A 19351-nucleotide genomic window follows, 5' to 3' on the forward strand; every position below is an offset into this window, starting at 1 on the left:
CAGAGGCACGAGAGAGGAGTCGGCCGAAATAATTTGGAAAAAGAACATTGCCATGGATGACTGCAGAGCAACAATGCCTGTAATTTCTGGAAGCAATTCGGACGACAAATGACTTATACTCCCAAAGGGGTTTCCAAACAAGGGAAGTCAAAGCCCACATAAGAGCAAAAAGAGGCGGTATTATAAAGCGAGAAATGGTGGGAAATTAGACGATTAGATATTAAAAAAAAAAACAAGCTAAATATTCATTCAGAAACTAAATGCGAAAACAATCTAGCCAATAATATTAAAGAAGAAACCAAAATTTTCTTTGGCTACACGAAGTGCAAAGGGAGGCGAAAGTGTGTATCGGACCGCGGGAAAACAATGAATGTAGAGTTAGTAATGGCGGACAATGAAACGGAGGACCCAATTAGAAGTAAATTGCATCACTCTTCACTGTGGATTAGACTAGCATATGGTGGAAGTCTAGATGTGAGGTCAAATAAAGTGAGTGAAGTTGCCGTAATAGGAGCTAAGTTCTTGTGAAGCAGAAAAGTTGGAGTTATATTACTTGGACTAAATGGTATACACACCAGAGTTCTGAAAAAGGTGAGATCGTGGATGTAATGAACTTCCAACAGCCACCAGATGTTGGAATGGTTCAGGAAGACTGGCCAATTGCAAATATGATTCTACTTTTCAAGAAGGGAGAAAGGCAGAAGAAAGGAAGCTCTAGGCGAGTTTGACTGATATCATTGGCTGTGAAATGTTGGGACCGATTACTAAGGGTGAGGTTTCAGCATAAGTGGAGGCATGTGTAAGTAAGCCGTAGACAGTATCGTTTCCTCAAGGGAAAAGTTTAGCTGAATGAATAAATGAATGAAATTTTATTTCGGTCAGTAAAAACATAACAAAAGCAAAAAACATCATTTTCAGCGATGATTTCATAAAACAAAATTAAATAGTAAACATCTTTAAAATAGACCGAACGATTGAAGTTACAGCTTATTACGACTACCCCTCTTACTTACACAAAACATATTTGGCGTCAATCATCACACCAAAACAAAACATTTCATAATCTTTTAACGCAAAATCCAATTCCAGGTATCATTAACTTACATTATTCCCATTCATTTCAAATCATATGTTTTATATTTGAAAATTAATTTATTTTAAAAATATTTTTAAAACTCGTTTAATATAGTGCATGTTCTTAAATTCTCCATACAAATGTTCCATAGATTCACCCCTCTGACAGAAATACAATGATTTTTTTAAACATTTGTTCTTATGCTTTGTTTCTGATCAAATCATCTGACTTTCTCTCATTTTCAACAATCTTTTGATTCTTCGTGTTAACTGTCCATTTAAAAAACAAATTATACATACTTTGTATTGCATAAACATTTACGAAATCTCTGAATTTTAAAGTATTTATTTGAATAAATAGTACAAGAGAAGAATTATAACAAATATCTATATCAATGACAGTTTACGTAAAAGGAAAAATAAACATTATCAAGATCATAGATAGTATTAATCTAATAGTATATAATAAAGAAAAATATAATTGATTTTCCTCTTATCCATAAAAAGAAGAAAAAAGGTAAAGAAACTTTTGTAATTGAGATGTACAGAAAAAAAAATCTAAACACAGAAAAAAAAAACAAAAAAGAAAGAAAGAAATATCAGGAAAGCTGAAAGCGAGAATGAAAGCAAGAAAAACGAGGAAAAACTTTCTGATGAAATGCAAACTTCAAAAAGGTAACTGGAAGGGCCGTAAATCAGAGAATACGAAAATGTTGAATAAAAGGTCGTTAAGTTTCCTCAAATTTAAAGGATGTATCAAGTATCCGACTTCTTATTTTCTCTAAACTTAAACAGGACGTAATGCAAGTAAGCCAATAAATAACAGTAGGTGGATTAGAATCCTTCCATTTAAGCAAAATGGCTTTCCTAGCCGATGAATTTGTAAAAGCTCTCAGCCGTTGAGCGGAAACAGGAATATCTCCTCCTTCTGAAGGAATGATCCCAAAAATCGCTGTAAGTAAATTCGGTTGTAGATCTAAATTCAAAACTTTGATAAATTTTTAAAGATTTTGAAAATTTTTATCCCACTGATCGTCTGAAAATGACTTTCGAAACTCCAATTCCCACGTAGTTTCAATTTTATCATTAGATCAGATACGCAAATTCAATAACCATTTCTAATTTATAGCTATCAGTCCTTTTTGAAATGGTTTGACCTGAAAAAGTGCATCAATAATATTTGGTGAACAAGGCGTGGGAAAATCTGAAAGAAAATTGAGTAGAAATTTCCTAATTTGTAAATATCTCAAAAAAAGTGTGCATTAGATAGGTCATATTTATCCACTAACTGAGTGAAAGACAATAGACAATAACCCATGAACAAGTCTAAAATTAAGTTACAATTCCTTTGGTTTCCAAATTGAAAAGGTCTAATCAAAAATTGAAGGTTTAAAAAATTATTCAGATGGATATTACTAGAAAGAACAAAATTATTAAAGTCAAAGGATCTACGAAATTGAAATCAAATTCTTAATATATGTTTAACAATAGGATTAAAATCTCGACTACCGATCTTAGAAAGCAAAAAAATGGCACATAATATCTTGTCTTATTTACAATTCGTATCGCTTTTATGGAGCAGAACAATTGAGTTATTATTTGTTTCGTATGTATTTCCCCATACCTCTACACAATAAGACATGTATGGGACAATAAGTGAACAGTATAATGAATATAAAGTCCTGATTTAAGAAATCTTGTACTTTGTAAGTCTGTTGGAATTATTTTGAATAAACAACAAGCAGGACAGACAAAGGAGAAACGGTTGATGTCTGCTTGTGATTCCTTGAAAGAATTTCAACTGATGCGTCTGTCAAGATTGTCCCTTCCGGAAACATTCTGATTACTATCTATTTTATCCTGTTCCTTCAAATACGCTGAAACTTCATCCTGAACAATCGACCATCATCTTCCCAAAGACTGAGGTCAGGCTAACAGTTTTATTTTCCTTCCTTTGCCTCTCTCTATTCTTGAAAAGAGGAGTGGCTTTTGCAATTTTCAAGTCTTCCGATAAATCATGAATAATGTCTGCACCATCATTCCAGACACCGGCTTCAGAGCTCCGGGATGTGCACCATCTTACCCGATAAGTTATCTGCCTTCAGACTTTTCACTTTCCCAAGAACCTTCTCCCACGTATGATTCAGGTGGTAATTCCACGACAATGATTGTGCTTTTCGCAGTGAAGACGGATGGAAAACTATTGTTCGGTTCATCTGCCATTTCGCTTTCCTCCCCCACCAGCTCCCCAGCATCGTCTTCCTGCGTTCGAATTGCAACACACAACTATAATTGTACTTTCTGCATCTGAGGAATATTTGGTGCCGACTTTAATATTACACGGTATCCTACTATTGAATACCATCTTTACTTTTTAATAATAGTTTATTTGTCTTCTATTGCTTTTTGAAATTTTCTCAAGCCTCTAAGTTACCATGCATTTTTCTCTATTATATACAGGGGTGATTGATAAGTTCGTGGGCTAAGTTAGAAATATTCAATTTTAGAAAATCTAGCACATTCATTTTTCAATATCGTCCCCTACTACATGCACGCACTTAATCTAGCGGCCGTGGAGTATACGAATCCCTTCTTTGTAGAAGTGGTCCACAGCAAGAGTGATTGATAAGTTCGTGGCCTAATGCAGAACGAGATGAGTTATACAGCTCTTGTTACATGCACGCACAGCCCAACTCAGAGTGAAAATGCAGAAAGTTTGTCGTTACTAATTCATCTCCTCCTAGAAACTAGCACTGGTCTGATTTTCCCAATTTGCCTGCACATTGAAGTCCCCCATGACTATTGTAACCTTGCCCTTCTGGCATGCATTTTTATCTTCCATTTTAAAATGTAGGCCACATCCTTACAACTGTATGTGGTCTGTGCACAACTCGCATCCGAGTTTTTACCCTTGCTGTTTATCTGCTCCATCCATAATGGTTTAACACCATTTCACCCTATGCCATCTTTTTTTAACAGTGCGATTTCATTTTTTATCAACAGACTAACGCTGCCTGCTCACCCTTCCTGCCAATCGTTTCGATACAATTTGATTCTTTGGATTGCTTCCAGCTATAAATATACACCATGATTCAGCAATGCCAACAATAATACAACTTGTGTTGTGCAAATGTGCTGCACGTTCACCTACCTTTTTCCATTCACTGCGCGCATTCAGCTCCAGTACTTTTAGATCTGAATTGAAACTTCACGATTTTGTCAGCCTTTTACATTGCAACTCATCCTGTTGACTGCAATTGTGTACCATCGACAGCCTATATTCACTACATATTGCCTCTGTTTGTAAACCAGATAACTCATCTTCAGCGCAATTAGTTTGCTTTCCTTCGATATAGCTGCATGTCAGGACACTAATCGCACCATGCTCGATATTCTGGTTCCTTTCCTCTGGTTATACCAACATCTGCGTCCACAATTTCTCTCTTAACTGTTCTGTCAGTCTGATTCCCATCCCCATCAATTACAGTTTAGCGCACTGTTCCCCAGTCACAAATCCTTAGGCTGTAATATTATTTATCTGAGAGCTCAGGTGCAAACTGACACTTTTGTAAAGGTCCCATCACATCTCTCCTTCCTTCACCAACTCCACACCCACGTCGTAAACTATATAATCTTCCTAGTTCTAGCGTCTCAACGACGTAGCACGGGCAACAAACCTAAGATCACGACTCTTTAACTCAGTCTTTAACTCAACACTGTAATAACTAAACTCTCCACGCACAACCTCGTCACTCGCCCTCCTCATGTAATTGGTACTCTTAAAGTAACTCCTTATCCCCTTTCTGCTTCCTATCTGCCATCCAGTTATCTGTGTCCTCCACCTTGCGTGTAACTACGACTCTATATGTACCATCTATTTCCCCTTGCAAAGTTCATGCGGGTACATCTCCAAGTACTTACCACTGTTTAGGTAGTCGTCAGGGATATTATACGTCAGAGACGTTCTTGAACCTGGCACCTGGGAAGCAACTCTTGATTCTGGCATCTCTTCTGCTGCTCCAGAATTTGTTGTCGGTCCTCCAAGCCAATGAATCTCCTGTTCTTATTTGTGCAACTCTGCAGAACTCCCCACTCTCAACATTCATGCTGAACTTGAACTGCAGTTGTAGTCAGAAGCTGCAAGAACTTTAACGTGAAATCCTTCAGCATCAATACAACCATTTTTCTCTTATGCTTCACGAACAATTTCTCTTTCAGATTCCTTAACCGATCACATTCTTTGATCTGCAGGAAATTGCCAGAATCAGAGTAGGGTTTATTATCACCGGCATGTGACGTGAACCTTGTTAACATAGCAGCAGCAATTCAAAGCAACACATAATCTAGAAGAGTGAAAATAATAAATAGAATTAAACGTAATAATAATAAAAGAACAAGTGAATCAATTGCGCATATTGAATAGAATTTAAAAAAAAGACTAAAAACAGAAATACTGTATATATGAAAGAAGTGAGGTAGCGTCCAAAGTTTCAGTGTCTATTCAGGAATCGGATGGCAGAGAGGAAGTAGCTGTACCTGAATCGCTGATTGTGTGCCTTCAGACTTCGGTAACTTCCATCTGATGGTAACAGTGAGAAAAGGGCATGCCTTGTGATCTGGAGGTCCTTAATAATGGACACTGCCTTTCTGAGACACTGCTCCCTAAACATATCCTGCATATTTTGTAGGCTAGTTCTCAAGATGAAGCTCACTAGATTTACAACCTTCTCCAGCTCCTTTCGGTCGGTGCAGTGGCCCCTCTTTACCAGACAGTGATGCAGCCTGTTAATACGCTCTCCGCCGTGCAAACGTAGAATTTTTTGAGTGTATTTGTCTACCTGCCAAATCTCGTCAAACTTCTAATAAAGTATAGTCGCTGTCTTTCCTTTTTTATAACTACATCTACATGCTGGGAGCAGGTTAGACCTTCAGAGATCTTGACACCCAGGAACTTGAGCTGCTCACTCGCTCCACTTCTGATCCCTCCATGTGGATTAGTATGCGTCCTTTCGTCTTAACCTTCCTGAATTCCACAATAAGCTCTTTCGTGTTACTAACGTTGAGTGACAGGTTGTTGCTGCGTCAGTTTTTCTCTGAAACATACACCTTTTGAAATACTTTCCCTGCAATCCCCAGCATGCAAATTTTCCTTCATCAATGGACTACGAACGTATGTCAATGATCTTCAGATCTCATGTTCGACGGTTAAAAGCGAAACCGTTAAGGGTCAAAGTCATGGCAGAAGATGCGGCCGAAGAGATGGAATTCAAATCAGGCTGAAGCATAAAGAGATTAAGACCCTTCCGTCCAGCATCTTTTTAATGAATGTACAGTCGCTGGAATAGAAGGTGGACGGTCTCAAGACACGGCTGATGTATCAGATGCAAATAAGACAGACCTCAATTGTTCGTTGCACTGTAACTTGCTTAAGTGCCGATATAACGGATGCAGTGAGACAACCGAAAAGTTTCACGATTTTCAGAAAGCATTGAAACGTGTACTCCGGTAAGGAAAGGGGTGGCGATGTTTTTTTTTTTTGTTAATTCTCGCCGGTACACGCACATTGGGGTTATGTCAACTTCTTCTACCTTTGACGGAGAACAGCTAAATATTAAATATTGACCATTCTATTCCCCTCGGTAGTTCTATTGGTGGTAGTTTACATACCACTAGCGGCAGATTATAAGCACGTACTCGCCACGCTGCCTGTCAATAAGAAAGAGCACGTCCCGACACGTTTCAAATTAACGTTGCCGACTTCAACCAGGCCTATTTAAAGAAAACGCAGCCCTCTTGTCACCAGTATGTAACCTGTGCACTAGAGATCCGAAAACACTAGAGTGCTACATTACAGTAAGGAGTATCTCTCTTTTCTTCCCGAGAGGGCATTTTGGCAATTTGGATCATTTGACTGTAGTCCTGCAGCTTGCGTTCGGACAGAGCCGAAAAAGCAAAGCTCAAGAGATCAAAAAACTAACGGGTAACCGCGGGAGGCAGTGGAACCGTTACAGGACTACCATGGGCCAGTCGAATAGGCCGTGTTCAAGAACTCATCTGAGGACACGAATAACCACACCTGGAAAGGTTCAGACTTTATTAAAAACATGAGTGCGTTCCCACGAAGTTAGTTATAGTTTTCCCAAGTCAGAAGCCCCGGGTGAACAATGAAAGCCGGAATCAAAACTGCTATAAGAGTTGCAGATATCACTTCCGTAAACTTTCTTTCGGGCGAAGTGTATATTCCGGACTAGGCTAAAATCAATGAGGTATGCTCGACTGCAGAGACTGAATGCCATGTTCTCCAAAAAGCTTCTAATCTTACGACATAGGACACAGAAGATCTTCTTTTCCAGACGAGTGTGGCTTCTATGTTCATTTTGACCACCAGAATACGGACAGATCATCTGATGCTCCTGATGATGTTTTGGTCTCACTACCTGTAGACTGATTAAAGAAACCATAACTTACTCTCAATAAGAATGAGACTGGTACAGTTCTATATTCACAGTCCTAAAAAATATGTTGCGAGAGAAACATTATTTCAGGTAAGAAAATGCATAATATCTCTCGAGATACAATAATACAGGATAAACCTACAACAACTTCCTGCATAGATATAACCAATTCAAGGACGAATTATGCACAGAAATATTTAAGTGAAAAACAGCAGAATTGTGCAGAATTAAAAGAGGAATTAAATGAGAAGTTGAAAGACGATGGATCATACACCGTATGAATAGTAATATCTACAATTGTATCATCCCAAAGACACGACAGAGCTTGAAACAATAAAGGCCTGCACAACAAATATATGTAAATCGTCATAAAACCACAACAGAATAGCCCTTACATAGGAACATAAAATAAATCATCATTATTATCAAAAGTTGATAATTGTTAACTTTCAGCAATATTATATTACCACAATATTAAAGGAATACGATACTGCCCAGCCTTTACAGCAGTGCGGAGCAATGGCTCCAACTAAGAGGCATTTCTTTGATAGACAACCAGAATTCTGCAGTAAAATGAGCACACCAAAATGGAAGCAGAGTTTAAGAAACAAAATTAAAACCTTAAGAGCCGTAATGGGGTAGAAAATGGATAACACGAGATAAAGTTAAGGGAAATGCAAAGGAAATATAAGATACAGACATGATACAATCAGCCTAACAACAGCACTGCAGCAATAATAGACACACCAAGCCAAGTGCACGGTGCACAGAATACCGGACTAAATGCCCCAGGCGAGCGAAACAGAATTATCAGTTCAGAAACAATGGAACAATATTTCTCGGTCAATTCAAAACAAATTCGATTGACCAAAATGTCACAAACCCGAGCACAGAATTACCGCAAGCACAGTAATAAATAGCTTTTTCTCTAATATTTGTAGAATCAAGATGACACACAATCCAAACGCTTGGTAGAGGAGAAAGTGGAAAAAAGGTTGCGTGCAAACACCTGCAGTGACAATGGATATGCCAGAAGTTGTGATATAAAATATCCTGAACTTTAAACGTAGCAGCAGTAGGTGTATTCATAGTTATTGATTTTAAAAGCTTTTATTTCTTCTTTACCTATTAATACATAAAAACAATTTTCTTAAAAATTGAAAGCGTGCCCAGTTATTACAGAAGGTAACAGACGTCACGAAGAAAAAGAAGCAAAAGTAAATGAAAGTTGAATGTATCCCCGGTAATGTCAGGGCCATTACGTGCTGGCAAAGGATAAATAAAATTGTAACCTTGTGCACCTTGCCCTTAAACACCGCCTAATCGACACAGAAGAGATTGAGAAGTCTCCTCCACTTCATTTCCAGTCTTGAAAAAGGGCTTGGGCCGAAAACGTTGACTGCTGAGTTCTTTCAGCATTGTGTGTGTGCGTGTGTTTGAATCTCCATCATTTGTAGATTTCCTTATGCTAATAATCACTGGTTCAATTCGTTCGGCACGACATTCTTGGTGGAAGCCTGTTATTATGTAGTAGTGTTATACATGTATTTCATTTAAGTCTTTAAAGTGTAATCAATGCTCAGAGTAGAATACATGCTTCACCAATAGTGGCAACTTCAAAAGTTAATTGGTGACAGGAAGTGTATCTACACATGGTATTTCTATGGTTTCTAATTAAAACCATATCATTTAACTTGTCAGTTATTATTCCCAACAAAATAAATTTTCCAGTAGAACTGATAGAGGCAGGTTCGATATTGTCATTTAAAGTAAAATTGGATAGGTATATGAACAGGAAAGGAATAGAACTTAGGTTTAGGCTGTGTACAGGTCGGTGGGACTAGATGAGAGTAATAGTTCGCACGGACTAGAAGGGGCGATATGGCCTGTTTCCATGCTGCAATTGTTATATGGTTGTATGGTTATAAGTTTTTGGATTTCATGAAAATTTCATGAAATGAATCGCCCTTCGTAATCATGATCAGTGAGGCACAGGGAATCTGTACTGACGAAAAATAACTTTATAATCACAACTAAAAAGCACGTGGGTTCTCACACTATCAGCCTGCGTGCACATGCACTTCGATCCTTGACCCTCAGTGAACAGTCAATGAAGCAAAAAGGTGTTACCTGGAAAAAGTTTCTACGCTGGCCAGGCGGTCCGCTTGGTCCCGATTTATTCTGTCCGTGGGGTCCTTTTTAACCGCTATGATTGATTTCTAGATGCTGAACTGTTTTCGTTGTTACGTCTTGGGAGCTCCTGACTCTTATAGCGTTCCTCATCAGTTGATCTGCTGATTCTCCATCCCATTGTTTCAAGGCCTAATGACCTACGCCGGTCACTTTTTTACTGGTTCTAATCCAGGGCGATAACCAAAATTGTTATATAGCTCTTCCCCCTCCTCGCTCGGCAGCGCTGTGGATTTGTTCCTTTCAGGTCTGACTGGTCCAGACCAGTTAAATTAGGCCAAGCAGACAAAGTCTGATGAGACCACAAAATACGTATTTGGTAGGACTTGCATTTACATGAGGAATTGTTACTCGCCTGACAACGGACTGGTTCAGCACGTCATGCCTGAAGCTATCTGTGCAGATAATGAATTGCACTGACTCGATCGTCCCAGGGCAAGAATCAGTGCAGAATCCACAACATGCGTCGTGGGTGTGCATGGAATCAAAGACTCCCCTGTCCTTGACTCGTCGAATCCACGACAGAAGAAGTGCAGTTCCTTCTGGTCAACAAGAAGTCTGGTAATCTGGAAGGATACACGGAACGGGACAGATCTCGCCGCAAATCTGGCCCTTTGGTATAAGGATGTAGGATGATAAGTGATAGTGCTCTTATAGTAATGTTGTTTTCTAAAGTAATATCTGACACAACTATCTTCCGTACAGGGACATTATATTGTTAGTGATGATACAACCAGATAAATTACTGGGAGAGTATGAGGCAATGGCACTGCTACCTGACGTGCGCTGATGTTGTGACTATCAGTAGAAGGCTGATGTGCTCGAGATTTTAGGGGCTGACTCTAGATAGATTGTCCAATGCAAGACAATGAACAATCCCAAACACTTGCAAGGACAACAAGAGGCACGTAACAGGAAATGGGGTCTTCACATTGTGGATAAAGAGGTTAAAATAGTTTGTCAATAAAATTTATGCACAGCTTGTTGGGGAATGTTTATTGCTGACTCCTTCCAATCCCAACGTCAGACAGACTCTGACAAGCGAAGAGAGCATACTTTGTATCTGTAGAGTCAGTGTGGCACGGTATTCAACAGGGGTTTTTCCAAAGTGAGGATATTTTCAAACAACAAGTTGATATGAGGAGCATCTAAGGCTGTTCCCAAATTGACTGCACTTAATGATAGATAAACCTTTTATTCTCAAATTGACTGCCCTTGATGAAAGGTAAACCTTTTATTTCATATCACATCAGTGTCTGACTATTACTTCCAGACCTAAGCCTACCAGCGAGATAAGACGCCAACAAATCTATCCACGCACAAGGAGTTTTTTTAAGCACATGCGACATTAAAACTCACTTAATCCGACCAGCAGATGTGAAACCATCAATTATATAAATGATTGGATTTGAATGAGTTGTAACTGATTGTTAAAATAAATAAAACGCCAATGGACGAAACAACCCTTGGCGAGAAGTTCAGACACCGTGACGCAAAATAGAACAAGTAGCGTTCAGCTGAACACCAACGCTCGGTCCGCCAGAAAAAACAAGATCTCCCAGTGGCCACACATTTTAATTCCACGTCCCATTCCCTTTCTGATATGTCTATCCATGGCATCGTCTATTGTCAAAATGAATCCAAACTCAGGTTGGAGGAACAACACCTTATATATCGGCTGTGTAGCCCCCAACCTGATGGCATGAACCTTGACTTCTCTAACTTCCGTTAATGCTTCTCCTCCCCTTCTTATCCCATCCCTGACATAGTTAGTTGTTTGCCTGTTCTCCATCTCCCTCTGGTGCTCCCCCCACCTCTTTTCCTTCTCCTGAGGCCTCCCGTCCCATGATCCTTTCCCTTCTTCAGCTCTGTATCACTTTCGCCAATCACCTTTCCAGCTCTTAGCTTCATCCCACTCGCTCCGGTCTTCTCCTATCATTTTATATTTCCCCCTCCCCCCGTTACTTTCAAATATCTTACTATCTTTCCTTTCGGTTAGTCCTGACCAAGGGTCTCGGCCCGAAACGTCGACGGGGCTCTCCCTATAGATGCTGCCTGACCTGCTGTGTTCCACCAACATTTTGCCTGTGTTGTTGTTAGCCTTCTGCATCTAAGTTTTCCTCAAACAACATTCAATTGCAATCACACAGAGACTTAAAGATATTGCTGAATTTCCTGATGATAAAAATAGTTCAATTTAGCTGTTTGTTTCGTGGACTGTAGATAACATGATTGAAGGATTACTCATAGAAGATGACGTTACTGTTTGCCTATAAGAACTCTTGAGGAAAGTGACTGAGAGATGTGGAAGCATGCTTGACGAATCACCGTTGCTTCAGACATAAAATGGGATATCCAGCAATTTACAACATCGTCAGAATTTATTATCCTGTACTTGTAGCGGTTGGTATTCCGGGTAAGATATTGATACTGGTTCGTATTTTTGTGCTTCAGTCTAATGCATTGCACATGCGGCTTATCACTCGCTCTACCTTGCCACTGAGATGCTCACTCAATTGTGTTATTTCACAAAATGGGACCTGTAAAGAAGAAAATGCTGATAATACTTCCTCCACTGAAATTAGTGCTACTTTACTAGTGCAAGACTCCCAGTCTTTAAACTGGAAGATTACAATAAAGTTTTCAATAAAATCACGTATATCAATTTAAGCATATAAAATGAAATTAATTTTATTGTTATCACCGAAAAATAGCAGAAATATTACAAAATTAGTATAATATGATTACAAAACTCGTCGATAGCGTAATGCACCAGATTTACTTCGTTTCTTCAGACTCGGTCGTTGAAACACCTGTGGTTTGTCAATTTAGATCTGGCTCAGATCCTCCAAACTCAGGCAGACCCAGCACGGTTGTGTTTACAATGCTGTGAAAGTTTGCTAAAAGAGCGGAGGGAATTCGGGGAAAAAAGTCCTGGCTGCGTTCAATTTAATCCGGAACGATTGAACAATTGTGCTATCTCTAAATGTAAATGAAGATTGTCCTCGGCTTTTTCGCAAACATAACTATATTTGTACTCAATCAACGGATCTTCTTGTCACTGTAGTTTTTGGGAAGAAGGCATGTGTCTTGTAGAGTTCGTCGCGTGCACTTGCCCGTACAAATAAGGAAAATGTCATTTCAGAACGCTTTCGAATTCCCTGCATTTAAATACCAATGTGATAGTCACGCTGAAATACATTTACTTCCATTTTTCCTTATGTGTTATTCTGACAAGTACTTTCAGATAATCCGTGCACGAATATGAACTAATGTCTTGTGTACCTACTGGGATCTGATTTGGTTTCCTTTCTCGTTACAGGTTTATTTTTATTTGTCTGTGTTTCTTCAACAAGCATACCTTCGTCCTCTAAGCAGTGGCTTCAGCCACAGTCCTCTCGAGCTTTCTGCTATCTCCGCTCCGCTAAACAGAACATCCAGAATGCGACGGTTGTTGTGAACGGGAATTATATGATTCCCCTGTTCCAGGCAACGTGGGTGTAACGTCATGTTTTATTCTCTCTTTCAGTTAATTTAACGGCGATTGGGATCCTATCCAGGGGAAAATGTGGACTTTCCAAATGCATCACCCGTTACTTAGTGGCCATGGCAGTAGCAGATCTCATGGGCGTCGTCGTCGCTGTTATCTTCGAACAAATTAATTTTATCTATTTATTTACTGATTTCTTGTTCAGAACTCCGATGTGTGCTGTGATAATTGTTCTGCGGGTCGCAAACTCTGACTGTTCTGTTTGGTTGACGGTCGCCTTTACTTTCGATCGCTACATCGCCATCTGCTGTCAGAATCTGCGGAAACGATACTGCACCGAGAAAACAGCGATTACAGTTGTATTAATAGTTTGCATAGCGTGTTGCGTTAAAGCTATGCCAGTTTACTTCGCTGTGCATCCTAAACGCTGTGTCGCCACAACGGCATACTTAACGTCACCCTTGTGGAGAGCGTACCAGTTATGTGATGGTATTCTGACTCCAGTGATACCAATCTGCTTAATGTTGCTGTTTAACACATTAACGGTCAGGCATATCATAGCGGCAAATAAAATCCGACGGGCACTTCGGAACAGCAGCGAGAATCAGAAGGATGCAGAGGTGGAAAGCAGGAGAAAGTCAATTGTTTTGTTATTCGCTATTTCAACCAATTTTATTTTACTCTGGACACCCAATGTCGTACACTTTCTGAATTGGCAAGTGGAAAATTATACCTACACAGACAGGTACCACACAAACCCAAGATATATCCTACAACAGGTTGGATTTATGCTGGAGTTTCTCAGTACATGCACCAACACGTGTATCTACGGATTAACTCAGAAAAAATTCAGAGAGGAGCTGAAGAATGGTTTGAGATATGTGTTTACATTAAACGGGCTACTTTTTAAGTAAAATTCAATCCTGATTAGTTTACTTTACTGCAAACCTTCGGAACAACTTGTTTTAAATTTTCGGCATCACACACATCTGTTTGAAAATCTCAGTCGACGACTGATTAACGTCAATACGGTAGATTGATTCGGCGATTAATTGTGTATCTTCAAAGGTAGACTATTGATTCTTACGTCATAAAAACTACAGCTCATTGTAGCTGAAGAAAAAAGTAACTTAGAAGAGCTAGAATCTATTGCATGTTCTTTACTGTGAAAAGCAGATGTTGACTGACAGCCGGATGTAGCACTTGTGTTGATCTGTTTATTGCTATTTTCTTCAGATGTTCAGCCTCCGAAGTTCATCAGGCTTTAATTTTTCTTAAATAGCAGTTGCTACAGCGGTTACGATAACAAAAATATTTCTGCATATCGGTGATATGAGATCATCCACCTGAGCTCGACATTATACGTTATTTCTTGTGAACGATATGCATTTGTTGTTATGCGCCACTGCAGCTGCAATCGCATTTTCATTCCAGAGCTCTAGTTGAGCATATGATTAAAATAAACGACTTTATCTGTATTGTAAATGTTTTATTTCTTGTAGAAAAATGCTATTTTCTGACTGCTGCGTATATATTTATATATTCAGCCAGTATGTTTTTCACTGCTCCTTTGCGTACCTGTAGTTGTGAATATGGCAATACATTCGACTTTCTGTTTGATTTTCCATTTTACAAGAGTAGAAGAGCCTTCCGTTGGGAAAAATCTGACTTCCCCACAACAAAGTATCCACCACAGGAGAAACGAATTCCACTGGGGAATTGGAACCGGAGTGGTGGGTCAGAGAATGGAGCATCTGGGGTGAAGGTGCTGCGGATACAATGTACAGGGAGACTATTAGAAATAAAAGGCAGCTGATAGGAAGTAAATAAACTCGTTGGATTGGTTGAGATATGTATAACAATGTGACAAAGGTGAGAAAAAGGGTGATGAACTTACAATTTGTATCACCACTGGGAGATATAATCTTATGACCACAAAATAAATCTGGCTGCATGACAAAGTCAGGAATGACTGCTGAATATTCGAGAATAGCTGTTTCAAAAGGCAAAATGGAATGAGATGAAATATGTGAGGTAATGAGATTGCAAATATAGTAATGTCAATATGGAGTTTATTTGGGGAATAAATGGAGACGGTTGTCTCATTGTGCGAGAGGAACCGAGATGTAGCTAACAAGAGAAATGGAACCTTTAGTCTCGAAGAAGGAAAAAAAGAAACTTCAAAACATTCACTGGCCACGATTTAGAGGGCATTCAGGGAGAAGGTTATGAAGGGAGTTAGAAAGAAATATGAAGTTAAAAAACGCATGTGAGTAGATTCAAAGCGACGTTCTATAAGGACACGAATAACTGCAGCAAGGGTGCAACCTATAAAGGATAATCGTGGAAATGTGTACCAAGAGTCGAACTAGGGGGAGGGTGTTCATTAAATAATTGCTTCCCTCTGAATTCAACAGAATTCACCAGTCTGTGGGACTTCAACAGATGTGAGGTCAGCATAGAGCACACGAATATGCTGCAAGATATTGTAGTTAATATAAAGGACTTTTGGAAATTTTACAAAACAATCGTTAGGTTAGTATTGTAAGACGGATAGGATGTTCCCCGTCTGCTACGGGAATTTAGAACGACGTTGCTGCACCTTTGGCGACGATCCTTACATACTCAATAGCCGCAGGAGATGTACCCAATGTGTAAATGGTGGCAAATATTAAGTTTACTTTATGCTAGAATGTTAATATGAGCAACACAGGGAATTAACCAGTATGTATCAACCAATTTCAAAAGTTTAAGATTATTCTGTCATGGATCAACTTAATATCAAAGGGCAGGCAGCAGGATTGTTGCAGATTCTCCTTCCCTGAAATAACACCCACAATGGCGCCATGTCACAAAGAAAATTCCGAGAGGAGCTGGAAAATGCATTTAAATGCCTACCAAATTTCACTATTAAAACATATTTATTCTATCGTTAGACGGGAGGCTGTACTTGATCTGGTATTAGGAAAGGAACTTGGTCAGGTATCACACATCCCGATGGGTGTGCATTTTGGTGGTAGTGACTACAAATCTATCTCCTTCACCATGGCGCTGGAAAGGGATAGAAGCAACCAATTTGGGAAAATATTTAGTTGGTGTAGGGGGAAATATGATACTATTTGGCAGTAACCTGGGAGTATAAACTGGGAGTAGATGTTCTCAGGAAAATGCACGGCAACAATGTGCCAAATGTTCCGCGAACATTTGCATGGTGTTCTGCATAGGTGTGTTCCATTGAGGCAGGGAAAGGATGGTGAAGTTAAAGAACCATGGCATCAATAGTATATAAAAGTCTAGTTCAGAAGAAAAGCTTATGAAAGGTTCAAGAAGATAGGCACTATTATAGCTCCAGGAAATTGCAAGATTACTAGGGAGGAGCTTAAGAATGGAAATGCGTGAGCCACAAGGGATCATTAAAAAACCTTGGTGAACAGGATTCAGGAAAACTCCAAGGCATTCTTCGAGTATATCAAGATCAAGAGAATGATACGTATGAGAACAGACCAATCATTTGTGATTGTGCTCATGGAGACGGAAGAAGTACCAGAGGCACTTAATAAATACTTTGCTTTACTGTTCACCAGGGAAAAAGGCCTTGGCAATTGTGCGGATGACTTACAGCGGACTGAAACGCTCGTGCTTATAGATATTAAAAATGAAGATATGCTTGGAGCTTTGGTAAAGCATTAAGATAGTTATGTAACCCGGATCGGATGAGATATATCCCAGTTTATTGTGGGAAGTGAGGAAGGAGATCGCCGAGCCTCTTGCGAAGATCTTTGCGTCATCAATAGAGGCAGAAGAAATACAGTAGCATTGTAGATTTGTAAATGATTTTCCCTTGTTCAAGAAAGGGAGGAAAGATAACCCATGAAATTATAGAGCGCTGAGTCTGACTTCAGTGGTGGTCAGGTTGTTGGAGAAGATCCTGAGAGGCAGGATTTAAGAGCATTTGGAGAAACAATCTGAGGTAATGTTACAGCTGTTTAAAACATTGGTCATAATCCGATGGGAGTACTGTGTTCAGTTCTGGTCACATCACTACGGGAGGGATGTGAATATTACAAAGAGTGCACAGAGGAGATTTTACAAGGATATTGCTAGATTGGAGGGCGTACCTTGTGTTAATAGGTTCAGTATATTTGGATTCTCTTCTTCGAGTGACGAAGGATCAGATGTGACCTGATAGAGTTGTTAAGAAGATGAGGGGCATTGATTGTGTGTACAGCCAAATGTTTATGATTCCCTTCTCCCCCAGGGCTGTAATGCCTAACACGAGGGGGCATAGTTTTAAGCTGAGTGAAAATAGCGACCGAGGAGATGCCAGCGGTAAGTTTTTCACACAGAGGATGGTGGGTGCATGGAATGGTGTGGGTGGTGGGAAGCCGATAAAATAGGGTATTTTAAGAGCATTTTAGATGAGTAGAAGGAACCTAGAGAAATACAGGACCATAGACTCGTGAAATTCAAGGCAGCCTCTAGATTAGGTTACACGGTCGGCACAACAATGTGGGATGAAGGGCCTGTAATGTGTTGTAAATTTCTATGTTCTGTGTTAAAACCTTAACACGAGTGTAACATATTTTGAAAATAATTTTCCATGTCACCACCAACACTGTTCATAAATGATTTCAAGCGTAAATCGGAAACAGCTTTCTACCGCAGATGCCAGAAGGGCCCGTCGACTAATACTCCAATGCGAGCTCTCGAAAGAAATACAAATACAAATACTATACATGGATAACTCAGTCTCCCTCTCCCAGAAAAAGAAAATAAACATAATAGAGCTTTGACCAGCGTCCAAATCGGACATGTGTAGTTTGGAGAGGATGGGATTGCACCAGGACCACTGCCCGAGGATAGTAGGCACGAGCGAGTCGTGGCAGCGAAATAGAATTCTGAAAAACGGCAATCTGCGTTTGGGATTGATCAGTAAGAACAAATTAAAGAAAGGTAGGGGCAAGGACAGCGTCCATGGTATGAGTGGAAATGGTCAGAATTCTGATTTTTCGTATTTAACTCTTCTCAGCATCATTGATGAGAGGGTTCACTCAGAGAAAGCAAAGGAATAAAACGCTCAAGATTTTATTTTCCTTGTCTACTTTATAGCTGTTCAGCTAGGACAGTAGAGATGTGTGGCACGATAGGACAATGCTCTTCATGCGTATGTGGTAAGGCGGGGAGACCTGCAGTATCCTAAACTAATAAAATAACGAGTAGAGCGTTCAGCAGCAGCTTATTAACAAAGAAACAAAGGAGCTGGATCTGGAACTGGAATAACTCCGGATGTTTAGAAACGCTGAAGGAGTAATAAATAGGACATAGAGAAGTAATTGCACCCAAGTGCTGGACACAGGAAATTGGGTGGCAGTGGGAATGGAGGAAGAGATTGAGGAGCAGTGTAGTGTACCCATGTGAATGTTACACTCAATAATAGGGATATCAATTTGGATAAGTTCGGAAAATCTGTCTCGACCCAACAGACGAAAATTATAGTGATTGGGGTCCGGCACTGGGTCTACTTCTGTGACCCAGAAGGGAAAGTGGAAGTCGAGCCACGCTGTGGTTATAGGAAATCCGATTGTTCGTAGAATGGACAGGAGATTATGTGCGCGAGAACGAGATTCCTGGATGCTATGTTGGCTCCAGTGTGCCAGGTTCCGAGATAGATCGGATCGAGTTCTCACCATTTTTAGGTAGGAGGATGAACAGCAAGAATCCGTTGTCTATGACATGGGTAGGACGAGTAACGAGTGCGAAGGGAATTCACCGAGTTACACACTAAGTGAAAGGGCATTGCCGTTACGGTTGTGATCTCAGGTTTGCTGCGTGTGCGCGCGATAATGACATCAATACCAGAACGACTATACACTTTAATGGGTGGCTGAGGAATTTGTGCAGTATGAAGGGCCTAAGACCATTGGATCTTTCGGATCTCTTCCAGGGAATGTGGGACCTGTACAGAAGCGATGATTTGCTCCTGAATTGAACGAAAACTATTATCTTAGCGGGAAGGTTTGTTAGTTTTGCACGCTGGGGTTTAAACTCGACTTGCAGACGGACGCGAACCAGAATTGTAGAATACTGGGGAGCTTGTGGAGAGAGTTGTTGGTATCACCTAGCACAAAGTCAGGAATCTGAT

Source organism: Hypanus sabinus, chromosome 24, assembly GCF_030144855.1.
Source record: "Hypanus sabinus isolate sHypSab1 chromosome 24, sHypSab1.hap1, whole genome shotgun sequence".
NCBI classification, from domain to species: domain Eukaryota; kingdom Metazoa; phylum Chordata; class Chondrichthyes; order Myliobatiformes; family Dasyatidae; genus Hypanus; species Hypanus sabinus.